Here is a 13,438-nt window from a genome sequence, read left to right as displayed (position 1 = left end):
TGATCTACGAATATTAAAAATTCACAAATGCATACGGGATATTCTTTCCCACAACTGAAAGTGCATGAATTTGTTAAGCTCTTTGCTTCTTGTGGTAACTAGTGTTTAATTTGAGCCATTTTGGTGTGTCAGGACTCAGTTTTTTTTATTAAGTAGCTACTGGCTGAATGCTGGTGGGCCGAGCCGAAGGTACAAATGTGCGCTGTAGGAGAGTATGATCTGCTTCTTATTTTTACCCCCACTTTTTGCTGATGTATCACTGTTTTCGACTTAGAATGACTGGGATCCTGCAACCCAGGACCCCAGTCAAGCTGCTTTCTCCTGATTGCATGTACTTTAGGTACACTCCAGATTAGATTCTGGGGTACCCTTATAAGTCCCTAGTATATAGTATACTATGTACCCAGGGCATAGGTACCGCAGAGGCCTCTCAGGGGCTGCAGCATGTATTATGCCACCCCTGAGAGACCATTCAAACTGACACCACAGGTCTACTACTGCAGCCTGTGTAAGGTGGTGCATACACCCCTTACTTAGATATAAGTTCACTATATCTACTCTAAATCACTGCACATATAAACCTATCGGTCACCCCTATGTTATGCCTTATCAATCCTGAAGGCAGGGTGCTGGGTTTTATGTGAGAGGGTGCATTTTTGCGTGAGCAGAGCCCCTCTGCATCCTTCTGAACCTTTATTCCGGGGTAGTTTGTGATGCAGCCAACTATATATATTTAAGTGCATTATAACCTCACAGTAATGTTAACCTTTAGCACGGCTGCTTAGAAACATGTTGTGTCAAAACCTTGGAATCATACCTCCACATCAGTAGCTTCTGTGGGAGGTATTATTCCACCCTTCTAGAGGGACTTATGTGATACACTGGTACACCCGGTACCAACTTTCTCGAGCCTGACGTCATAAAATGGATGCTGCCAGCCACAGACATGAGTCTGCCCTCCTGCTGCTGAGCCAAGCTCGAGCAGGGGAAGGCTTGACAATAGGTTTCCTGTCACAGGGAGGTGTGACTACCTCCCAGACAGGATTTAGTGTATTGGAGCTGGGTGGGTGCACTCTGAGAGTGTTTGAAGTCTGCACTGGGGGCACATTTAGTGTCCCTGTGCATAGTCCAGTTCAAACCGGTTGCAGGAGCCATTAGCTCCTGATCTGGCGTGAAACTGGACAAAGGACATGGGTGTAGCCACCCCCCTGTCCTGACCCTCCCATAGGTGGGTCCCCAGAGTTTGTCCGACCCCTTCCTTGGGTATAAAGTAGGAACCCCTGACTACAGGACTTTAGATTTTACCTGGCCAAACTCTGTTACAGAAACCAAGTCCTTCGACGATCTGCACGACGCTGGATGACTGAAGAATATACCTTGGAGTAAAGGAATTACTCCCCTGCACCACCAGGCACCCAAACGCATCTTACTGGTTTGCATCTCCCGAGCTCCTTAATATTTCTGCAACACAGGAAGTCGGTTCCCGAGGTCAATCTGCTCTCTCAGCATCTCTGAGACCAGTATCGCTCGTGGGGACCGTGCAACCCGAACCCCTGTGCACTGTGCACTTTTGCAGCAGCATATGCTTTTCGGAAATCCCTGAGGCTTTGCTTTAGGCTACTTGTAGTCCTGACCCGAGCAGTATTTCCACTGAAGATTTCCGGCCTACACTCCACGAGTGTTCCGTGGGCTGGTATTTCGTGATTCAGCTTGCGGTCCCTTTGCGATCCCTGGCCCGTTGGCCTGTGGGTAACTTTGACTTTCGGTGGGCTTTCCTAGTTGCTCCAGACGAGCCGTCACTCTCCATTGCTTGTAGAGTCCCCAGGACCTTTGTAGTCCTCACTGAAGCTTATTTACTCTGCCCGTGTGGGTTGCAATTGCCAAGGCTTGTTGGTGTTCCATCCGGACACTGACCCCCCCAGAACTCGACATCCTTACAACCATAAAGAGGTTAGTAGAGAGTGTTTAGTAATAAATGGATATATTTTATATATCTCTTGTGTGGTTCTCCTTTCATTTGGTCATTCAGGAGGTTCTGATATGGTAAAACAAGCTGCTTTACATTCCTTCGAGACTTAGTCTGAAGGCTGCTCTCCATAGCTTCCACTAGGATAGCTTCCAATTAAGGTGGTCTTTAACCTAATCATCAATAAGGGTTGTTTGGACTGGTGCAAGGTGTCCACTTTAATTAGTGGTCAGCGTGTACCTGCCCAACTTCTCATATTGGTGTGCAGCTGTTGGGATTCAAGCTTGCTATTGTTTTACCAGATAAATCTCATTGAGTGATTCACCGAACACCACTAAAGGTATTAGATACATACAAATCAAGACTAGAATAAGTAAGTTCTACTGAACTTGGAGTTGGGCAGCCAAGGGTCTAGCACATCCTTTCTCCAACTCAAGAAAGTTTAGTTCACACTAGGTTAGGTAGGTGCCTACACCACATAATACGTGTATGTCTTCTAAGCCAGAAGCCAGTGGCTCTCTGCCAACTAAATATGACAATATCTCATTTGAGGAATTGAGAAATATGTGTGCATCCAGAAAACTGAGGACAGGGAGAAATGCAAGCCCCCAACGCCTCATAGAGGCGTTGTTGTTGGATGACCTCAGAAAGACACCAGGGTCTGATGAGGCTGGCAAGTTGGGTGGGACAGCAGATGAGGACAAACCAGGAAGTGAACACTTCTATGAGTTAGACTCAAATGCTGAACAGGAGGATCAAGATGATTCTAACCTCCAACTATTCCTTCAGGTGGGGGAGAAGGCCCCAGTGGCCCTCTCTTTACTCCACCAGGAAGAGTAGGCAGTTTACCAAGAAGATCAAAATCTCCTTCTCAGGAATCTGTTCATTCTGGTACTTCTGTAGGAACCTCTGCTTCTCATAAAAGGGACCCCTCTTATGAGAAGAAGTGTCAGTTACTTGAGTATGAGAGGACCAAACTCAGAATCAAGAGGGAACAATTGGCCTTAGACAGGGAATCCCTAGAGCCCCAGAGAGCTTCCAGAAGGTTGGGGTTAAAGCTCCATGGTGGCAGCAACAGTGTCCCTAGAGCTAGAGAATATATGTAGGAGAGTAGGGTCTGCTTCCTATGGTCACCCCCACTTTTTGCTTTGCTTTACTGGTTTTCGACTTCGATATGGCTGTGGGCCTGCTAATCAGACCCACAGCACAGATGCACTCTCTCTAAATTTACACCATGTACTATAGGTACATCCACAATTGGGAATTGGCTCACCTTGTCAGCCCATGTAGAAGGTTACCCTAGGTACTCAGGGCATAGGTGTAACCAAGGCCTACCAGGGGCTGCAGCATGTATTATGCCACCCTTTGCTGGCCACTCAAATAGACACAACTGGCTGATCACTCAGCTGGGGCAAGGTTGTGTAATCACCCCTTGCTTAGGTGTAGTATTCCTATACCTACTTACATATAGACACATAGTAACCTTTAAAACACTCCTATGGCAGGCCTTAACAATCCTGGAGGCAGAGTGCTTGGTTATGTGTGGGATGGTGCTCTAGCATGAGCTGAGCCTGTCTGCAGCTTTCGCAACCATGTCCTTATAGCTGTTCTATGATATTGCCATACAATATACTCTTAAGTGCATTATAATCCTCACGGTTAATGCTAACTTTGGTTTGGCTTTATCCAAACATGTCGTGTAAGGTGTCATACGCTTTGGAATACTACCCCCTCGCCAATTCTGGCGACGGGGGTAGCATCCCACCCTTCTAGAAGGAGAAGACATGTTGAAACTACTGTACCCGGTTACAGTTAACCAGAGCCCCAGCATCACAAAATGGATGCTGCTGCCACAGACACAAGTCTGACCTCCTGCTGCTGAGAGGCCTTCCAGTCACGGAGGTTTGGACAATAGGTTTCCTGCTTGGGGAGGTGCGAGCACCACCCCAGACAGGAGGATGTGTATTGGGACAGGGAGGGCTGAATAGAAACAGACACTGCCTGGAGCACACCAGGTGCTTCATGCATACCCCTGTTCAAACCAGTTGCTGGGGCACTCCAGCCCCAGCTCTGGCGAGAAACTGGACAAAGGAAAGGGGGTGTAACCACCCCCCTTCCTGGTCCCACCCATAGGAGGGACCTAGTGTGTAAACCAGCCCCCTTTAGTTGTATAAAGGTAGGCGCTGACCCAGGAGACTTTAGATCAATCCTGGAATCAACTTGAGATGAAACTCTGGACCCTTCGACATTCACCTGAGCTGAAGACTGAAGAATCTCCCTTGTGGCCAAGGAGTGACCACCCTGGGCAACCAGGCACCATCTAGCAACTCGACGGCTTGCTTTGTCCCCGTTCCCGCCGGAACCCAAGCACAGAGCCCGACAAGAGCCAGACTCCCAGACCTCCTTGACCCCGCTGCACGACTCCAGCACAGCTGAGCACCGTGGAATGCGTCGAGACATGTGGGACCGGACATCTTGGAAAGCCTGCAACTTGCTAACAGCGCAGCTCCTGAGGTATCCTCGAAGGTGTGCACTGGGGACTGAGACACCCCGACACTGAGCTCCACCTGCACCGAAGACCAGCCCTCCACACTCCACGAGATCTGCCTGGGGCCCTTCTGCTTGTGTTCTGCTCGATGCGTTGTCCAGTTGCTGGCCAGTTGGCTAGTAGCCCTGTGGCGACGATCCTTTTGAAAATCCATCGCTAGTCTGGTTGCTCCAGACTGGCCCTTGCTTCCCTGAAAAGGTGAAGTACCTCAGACCCTCCTGGTCTGCACCAGAAGCCTTATGTGTATCCTGCGTGGGTTGCCTTTGCTTAGGCTTGTTGGCTCCGATCTTGAAGTGGACCCCTCCATCTGCGAGAACCTTCGTGGGACAGCTCCTCTCCAGCACCTGGTCGTCCTCGACGCCTCCTGGTCCGTGTGGCTGCAAAGACAAGCTTCACAACAGAACCTGATTGCACCTCGACGACGTCTGGTTCCTTCCTGGTTCCACCTGGTCACTGGCTAGTGACCTAGACTCTGTCCCCTATGCTTTCAGGTCTTCTTCAACTCCGATCCACCCTTGGATCCACCCGGACATCTTCCTCCTGGTCGCCTGCAGCATCTTCTTCCAAGGCTCCATAGGAATCAACGAGAAAACCTGACACACTTTGACACCTATGCACCCGCAGCCCGTGGGTGAGGTAACGCGAGTACTTTGGTGGTCCTGTAGGGATTGGCTATCCTAGTGTCTAGTTTTGTTAGTTGTAGCTTCCTAGTTAGACCGGAAGTGTCCTAAATCTCCATTTACTTACCTTTTAAGTACCCATTGCCTCTCGCGTGAGTGTACTGACACTGCACGCGCCGCCTGTGGGCCTCCTACTCCTACCCTAAGGGTCAGATAGTGTAGCCCCAGCGATTCCCTAGGCCTTTTCCTTTCCCAAGTTGTGGTTCTTATACCACTTACTTAGTATATAGTTTTACGCGCCCCTAGGGCCTAACTGTAAATTGTGCTATTTCTGAGTGTAACTTGTTATGTGCTTTTGCCTCTGACCTCATAAAGAGTTCAGAGGAGTGTGTTAGTGAATAAATACATATATATTTTGTATATATCCTGTGTGGTGTCCTTTCATTTGGTATTCAAGGGGTTACATATGGTAAAACAGCTGGCTTTACACGCCCTCAAGAGTCTTTTAGCCTAAGACGGTTCTGTCCACGCTACCTCTAGGATAGCTGGTCTAGAAGGTTGACTTTACAACCATCACCATAAGGGTTGTTTGGACTGGTGCAAGGTGTTCACTAGAATAGTGAACATCATATATCAAGCCAACTTCTCACAATATACTGATGATCATAGGAACCCTAACAAGATAGTCCCTCCCTATCAGAGTGGGGATGACATCCACAAATGGATAACTGCACTAGAGAGGGCTTGTAAAGTACAGAGGGTCCCTCAAGAGCAGTAGGCAGCTATCTTTTGGCTCTCCTTTGCAGACAAAGGTAGAGACAAGCTCCTCGCTGTAAGAGAAGAGGATGCTGATTATTACAAAGTCATGAAGAGTGCTCTCATTGATAGGTTTGACTTAACCACTGAACAATACAGTATTACGTTCAGAAACACCCAGAAGGGACAGACTCAGGACTGGGTTGACTTTGTAGATTGTGCTACTAAGGCTCTGGAAGGCTGGTTATTTGGCAGCAAAGTGTGTGATTTTAAAGGATTGTACAATTTAATTATGAGGGAGCAGATCCTTAACAAGTGTCAAAATCAGTTGTTGTATCAGTACCTGGTGGTCTCTGATCTGACCTCTCCCCAAGAGTTGGGCCAGAAGGCAGACAAACTGGGCAGAACCAGGTTGAGGCAGAAAGTTCAGAACCAAGGTGGTGACTCTTAAGAAACAGGATTCTAAAACCTCAGATAAGGGTGGGGAGAAGGGTAAAGACCAGACGTCTTTTCAAGGGCCCCAAAAATCTTCGTCTGGTGGGGAGTCACAATCTAAAAAGAATAAAGGCAAGAAGAAACCGTGGTGTCATATCTGTAAACAGAAGACCCATTGGACAAATGATTGTACAACGATTGTACAAAGTCCAAGGACTCCACTCCAGCCATCACTGCCCCTAAGGCACCTGTTCCCCTAGTTCAGCTCAAAGTGGTGGTACGCAAAATAAGGGTGTATTAGGGTTAACCGTGGGATCTGAGATGGACTCTGGCCTAGTCAGAGTTCCAACTCAGGCAGTGTTGCTCTGTGATCGAGGCATGGATATGGCCTCCTTATTTGTCAGCCCCAGTAATCTGGGCAAATACAGACAGCAGCCTTTGATCAATGGAAAGGAGGCCTCGGCATTCAGGGACACAGGTGCAAGTGTCACAATGGTGACAAAATATCTTGTGGCCCCTGAGCAAAACATACTTGGTGAGATGTACCAAGTAACCAATGCAAGGAATGTCGGGACAGACCATTCCTTGGCAGTTGTTAATTTCATTTCACCTGGGGAGGGTGTAGGAGAGTAGGGTCTGCAATCCTATGATCACCCCAGATTTTTTGCTTTTTGCTTCACTGGTTTACGACTTCTCTGGCTGTGGGCCTGCTAATCAGACCCACAGCCTTGCTGTTCTCTCACTAAATTGACACGTGTACCTTAAGTGCATTTACCAATTGGTACTGGGCCACCTTATCAGACCCTGTAACTCAGGGCATAGGTGTACCCAGGGCCTACCAGGGGCTGCAGCATGTATTATGCCACCCCTGGCTGGCTATCTAAATCTGACACAACTGGCTGCACGACAGCTGGGGCAAGGTGGTGTAATCACCCCTTGCTGTAGATATAGTATACCTATATCTAACCCTAAAATGAACACTCGTATTCCTATCAGTCACTCCTATGGCAGGCTTTGACAATCCTGAAGGCAGAGTGCGTGGAATCGTGTGAGATGGTGCTCTGGCATGAGCTGAGCCCGTTTGCAGCTTGCGGAACCAAGTCCTATTAGCTGTTCCATGATAACGCATACCATATACTCTTAAGTGCATTATAATCCTCGCGGTTATATGCCAACTCTGGTATCGCTTTATCAAAACATGTCGAGTAAGGTGTCATACGAATTGGAATACTAACCCCTCGCCAATTCTGGCGACGGGGTTAGCATTCCACCCTTCTAGAGGGACACGACATGTATGTAACTGTGAACCCCGGTTAAAGTTAACTCGAGCCTCAGCATCACAAAATGGATGCTGCCACCACAGACACAAGTCTGACCTCCTGCTGCTGGGAGTCCTTCCAGCGAGGAGAACTTGGACAAAGGGTTTCCTGTCAGGGGCGGTGCTAGCACCATCCCAGACAGGGTTTTGTGTATCCTGGGTAGGCAGGGCTGAATAGGAAGGTGACTGCAAGTGGCACCCCGGTGCTCACTATGCATCTGCCGGCTAGAACCAGTTCCAGGGGCACACCAGCCCCTGAGCTGGGGAAAGTCCGGCATGGGAGAGGGGTGTAACCACCCCCCTTCCTGGTCCCACCCATGGGCAGGACCTAGTCGCGTACCAGCCCCTTTCTTTAGTATAAAGGTGGGAGCGGGGACCCTTCCAAATTAGATCATCTTTGAATCCTGAAACTACTTCCTATGAAAGGAACTCAAGACTTCTTCCTAAGATTTCTCCTATGTGACAAAGGAGTAGAAACCCTGCATCTGCGGGCACCAACTAAGAACACTGCGGTTTGCTGCACGTCCTTCCTCAGGAATCCGACCGACCAGCACGACGAGACCCAGCTTCCCTGGCACCTCTGACCTCTACCTACATCGTCAGCTCAGCTGAGATCCATGGGTGTGACGAGACCTCGAGGGACCGGCCTTGTTCAGAACTGCACGACCGCCAAGGGATCCTCGAGTGAGTGTTTTGGCGTTCGAGAAGCCCTAACCCTGAGCAGCTCCAGCACCGAAGTCCAGCCCCCCAGCATCCACCAGATCTGCGTGGGGCCCTTCTGCTCTTTGCTGCTCACCGTGTTGTCCGGCTACTTGCCTGCTGGCTTGTGGCCCTCTTGACGACGCACCACGACGACAACACCGCTGGTCTGGTTGCTCCAGACTGGCCCTTGCTCCCCTCCAACAGAGGAGCACCCCGGACCCTCCTGGTCCACTCCAGACGCCATTTTGAGTCCACCGCGTGGGCTTGCATTTGCCAAGACTTGTTGCCCCAATCCTGGGTCCAGCGACGTCGACAGCAGATACCATCGTGGGACAGCTCGCACCTCCATCCTGGTCGCCGACAACGCCTCCTGGTCCGTGAGACTGCAGAGCCCAGCGTCGCCCACTCACCTGGTCGAGGTGACTCCATCCGGTGCCATCCTGGTGCCCATCTAATCACTGGCTAGTGATTCAGAACTTGGTCCCCTCTGCTTACAGGTATCCTCCATCACCGATCCAGGCTTGGATCCCTTCGAACTTCACCACTGGTCGCCTGCCAGCAACTTCTTCTTTCAGGCTCCATAGACTGCAACGAGGATTCCCGACGTCTTTCCAGACCTATGCAGCCGCAGCCCCTGGGCTAGGTAATCTCAGCATTTCGGTACTCCAGCACAGCCTAACTATCCAAGGGTCCAGATCCTTTTTCGTTTCAGCTCTACCTAGTCGGATTCGTCCGATAACACTAACTTTACGAAATCTAGCATCCATAGACTTTGTCCCGCATCCCGCGTGAGAGTGCACACTCTGCACCCGATCTCCCTAGGCCTCCTGCTAGTAATCTGAAGGTTCAGTAGTCCAGTCCTAGCGATCCTAAAGCCTATTAGAGTAGTACTTACCTGCTAGTAATTTCGCATTCCACTTTTAGAGTATATGGTTTTTCGTGCCCCTCGGGCATTTGTGTAAATTGTGCGACTTTGAGTATTTTCATAAGAGCTTTGTATTGTGCTTAGCGCCCTGTCCTCATAAAGAGTCCAGGGCTGTTGTGTTTTAAATAAATATACTTTATTTTCATAACAACTTGTGTGGTGTCCTTTCACTTGGTGTTCAAGGGGTATATGTGATGGTATAGCAGCTGGCTTAACACACCCTCTAGAGTTTAGCCTAAAGACTGCTCTTGTCCATGCTACTAGTATAGCTGGTCTACGGTTGACTTACAACCAATCATCAATAAGGGTTGTTTGGACTGATACATAGTGATCACTAGAATAGTGAGCACTGCATATCAGGCCAACTTCTCACATTGGTGAGCAGCGGTTGGGATTTGAGCTTGCTGTTGTTTTACCACACGTATCCTAAGAATATCATTTGGAAGATCACATAAGTACCAAGGTACATATAACTTAGCTTAGAATACTCTGAGTTCTACTGAACCAGCTGTTGTAGTTCAACAGGGCCTAGCGCACCCTGACTACAACTCTTAGCAAGGGATCAGTAGGCAAACAAATAGTGTAGGTAGGTGCATCACTTACACCACACTAGAAGCATGTCGGACAAAGGAGGGAAGTCAGAAGCCCCCCTTGTGTCAGTGGACCCTCCACAGGTCACTTCACGATATGCTGCTCTTAGCTTCCAGGAGATGAGACAGATCTGTACATCCAGGAAGCTAAAACAGGGTTCTAACCCTACCATTCCCTTTCTGATTGGTCTCTTAGAGACTTATGATGCAAGGAGGACTGCTAACACAGACCCTTCTCATCCAGATAGGAACATGCCCCCCTTAGAGGGAACCCTTGGGGACCCTGACCTCAACCTCAATGGAACAGTGAGTGAAGGAGAGGAGGAGGATCAGGAAGTGTCAGGGGATGAGGCAGACAAGGGACAGGTAAAAGTCAGTAGACTCACCAGGTCCAACTTAAGCAGGCATGAAAATGGACTTGGGAGACCCCCAGGCCCACTCTCAGGCAGGCTTAACATTGGGAGTGGACGAGTTAGGTCTCTATCCAGAGGCTCTAACAGATCCATTCGAACCAATGGCTCTCAGACCTCTTCTCACAGAGGGATGACATCCCCTCTGAGAAGAGAGCATGAAGCTAAGATGAGGGAAGTCAATCTGAGGATTGAAAGGGAAGAACTTGCCCTGGCCAAAGAGAGACTTGCCCTTGCTAGAGAGCAAAAGTTAAGTGGGCTAGATCCCACTGGTGGTAGCATTTTACCTCGAGAGAAGGACAGGAGTTTAGACATTAGACACCTAAGTAAGATAGTGCCCCCCTTTAAATAAGGGGATGATATCCACAAATGGATAACTGCTTTGTAGAGGGCCTGCACTGTCCAGTGCGTCCCCCAGAGTCAGTGGGCAGCTGTCTTGTGGCTCTCCCTTGAAGGCAAAGGTAGAGATAAGCTCCTCACTACTAGAGCTGAGGATGCTAACAATTACCAAGTCCTGAAAAATACACTGATAGATGGGTTTGGCCTAACCACTGAGCAGTACAGGTTGCTGTTCAGGGATACCCAGAAAACTCAGTCTCAGGATTGGTCTGATTTTGTGGATTGTGCCACTAAGGCTTTGGAGGGCTGGTTGCTGGGCAGTAAGGTTACTGATTACACAGGATTGTATAATCTGATCATGAGGGAACAGATTTTAAACAATTGTCAGAACCAGTTGTTGCATCAGCACCTTGTTGACTCAGATCTGACCTCTCCCCAAGAATTGGGAAAGAAGGCAGACAGATGGGTCAGAACAAGGGTTAAGCAGAACCAGGGCCAGAACCAGGGTGGTCAGAAGAAAGCAGACCAGAAGGGTAATAATACCAAAGGTGAACAAAATGACCAGAAGTCTTCGACAGGCCCCCAACAAACCAAAGAGGGTGGGGGTCAGGCTTCCCAGAAGAAGAAGACTCAAGAAGGCCAGTCTAAAAGGTGGTGCCAATACTGTAAAAGTAAAACTCACTGGTTTAGTGAGTGCACCAAGAAAGGAGGGCAAACTCCTGCCACTGCAGCCCCTAAGGCACCTGCACCCCCTAGTACAGTCAGCAGTGGTAGTGCACCTCCCAAGGGATTAGTTGGGTTGACCTTGGGATCTGAGGGGTATGACAACGTAGTTGGCACACTCACTCAGGCTGTCCTTGTCTGTACAGGGGATATGGATATGTCCCCTGATGCAAGTCCCAATACTTTGAGCAAATACAGGCAGACACCTTTTATAAATGGTAAGATGGCTCAGGCCTATAGGGACACTTGTGCCAGTGTCACAATGGTGACACCTATCTTTGTGGACCCTGGACAGATCATACTAGGTACAGACTACCTAGTGACCAATGCTAGCAATGTCACTACCCACCATAGTATGGCAATTGTAGCTTTCTCCTGGGGAGGGGTAAGTGGCCAAAAGAAGGTTGTTGTTAGTTCAGACCTCCCAGTTGAATGTTTGTTGGGCAATGATTTGGAGTCATCCCTATGGTCAGAAGTGGAGCAGAGGACTCACATGGAAATGTTAGGTGTGCCAGCACATGTCCTTGCTGTGACTAGTTCACAGGCCAAGATGCCCCACTGAACAGGTGCTGGATCCTGGAACAATGGACCAGACACCTTCCAAGAAGAAGAGCAGTAGGGTTAAGGCATTGCCTTCCCCCTTGCCCCAGGTTGAGGATCAAGTCTCAGAGGAGGCTGACCTACAAGAGCTGAGGGAAACTGAGCCTAAAGAACTTGAACCTGATCAGGTTGAGTTTCTGGGTTCAGGGGGAGCCTCCAGAGAAGACCTGGGGAAGGCACAGTTAGACTGCCCTTCCCTTTAACCCCTCAGACAGCAGGCTGCTGCTGAGGCTGCAGGGAACGCCACAGGTACCCACAAGGTATACTGGGACGATGGACTCCTGTACTCTGAAGCAAGAGACCCCAAGCCCGGTGCAACCAGGAGGCTGGTCGTCCCCTTGTCACAGAGAGGTTTCCTTCTTACCTTGGCCCATGAGATTCCCCTTGCAGGACACTTAGGCCAGAACAAGACTTGGGACAGACTTGTCTCACACTTTCACTGGCCTCACATGAACTAAGATACCAAGGAGTTTTGTCGCTCCTGTGTCACTTGCCAAGCCAGTGGTATGTCAGGTGGCACTACAAAGGCCCCCCCTTATACCAATGCCTGTGGTGGGGGTGCCCTTTGAAAGAGTGGGGATTGACATTGTTGGTCCAATGGAACCCCAGACAGCATCAGGGCACAAGTTTATTCTGGTGGTGGTGGACCATGCCACCAGGTATCCTGAAGCTATTCCCCTTAGGACCACTACAGCACCTGTGGTGGCAAGAGCCCTGGTTGGAGTATTCTCCAGAGTGGGCTTCCCTAAGGAGGTTGTCTCTGACAGAGGTGCAAACTTCATGTCAGTATATCTGACTGCTATGTGGAATGAATGTGGTGTCAACTACAAGTTCACTACACCCTATCATCCACAATGCAATGGGCTTGTTGAAAGGTTCAACAGGACCCTAAAAGGGATGATTCATGGACTACCTGAAAAGCTCAGGCGTAGATGGGATGTCCTGATACCCTGCCTTTTGTTTGCTTACAGAGAGGTCCCACAGAAGGGGGTTGGCTACAGCCCTTTTGAACTTCTGTATGGGCATCCTGTGAGAGGACCCCTGTGTTTGGTGAAGGAAGGATGGGAGAGACCTCTCAAAAAGCCTGCAACCAACATAGTGGACTATGTACTTGGTCTCCGCTCCAGGATGGCTGAGTATATGGAAAAGGCTTCTAAAAACCTTGAGGCAAGCCAAGAACTCCAAAAAGCTTGGCATGACCAAAAGGCTGTCCTGACTGTGTACCAGCCTGGAGAGAAGGTGTGGGTGTTGGAGCCAGTGGCCCCAGCAGCACTCAAAGACAAATGGCCTGGGCCCCACACAATCATTGAGCAAAAGGGAGAGGTCACCTACCTGGTGGACCTTGGAACTCCCAGGAGCCCCCTCAGGGTGCTCCATGTGAATAGGCTCAAGGCATATGTCGACAGGAAGGACATGAGCTTGCTCATGGCCACAGATGAGGGACAGGAGGAGGAGAGTGACCCTCTCCCAGACCTGCTCACTCAGAACCCTGATGATGGGTCAGTA

At 49.5% G+C, this 13,438-nt stretch overlaps 1 protein-coding gene across 3 annotated transcripts in view; it reads left to right on the top strand.

Annotated features, from left to right (window-relative positions):
• The window catches only part of LYST (lysosomal trafficking regulator), a 4,348,576-nt gene that overhangs the window by 3,471,751 nt on the left and 863,387 nt on the right, over positions 1 to 13,438 (top strand). The window lies entirely within an intron of this gene.

This window comes from Lissotriton vulgaris, chromosome 6 (assembly GCF_964263255.1).
Source record: "Lissotriton vulgaris chromosome 6, aLisVul1.2, whole genome shotgun sequence".
Classification (NCBI taxonomy): domain Eukaryota; kingdom Metazoa; phylum Chordata; class Amphibia; order Caudata; family Salamandridae; genus Lissotriton; species Lissotriton vulgaris.
The sequence above is the reverse complement of the archived record's forward strand: the minus strand, read 5'-3'. Positions and strand labels throughout refer to the sequence as shown.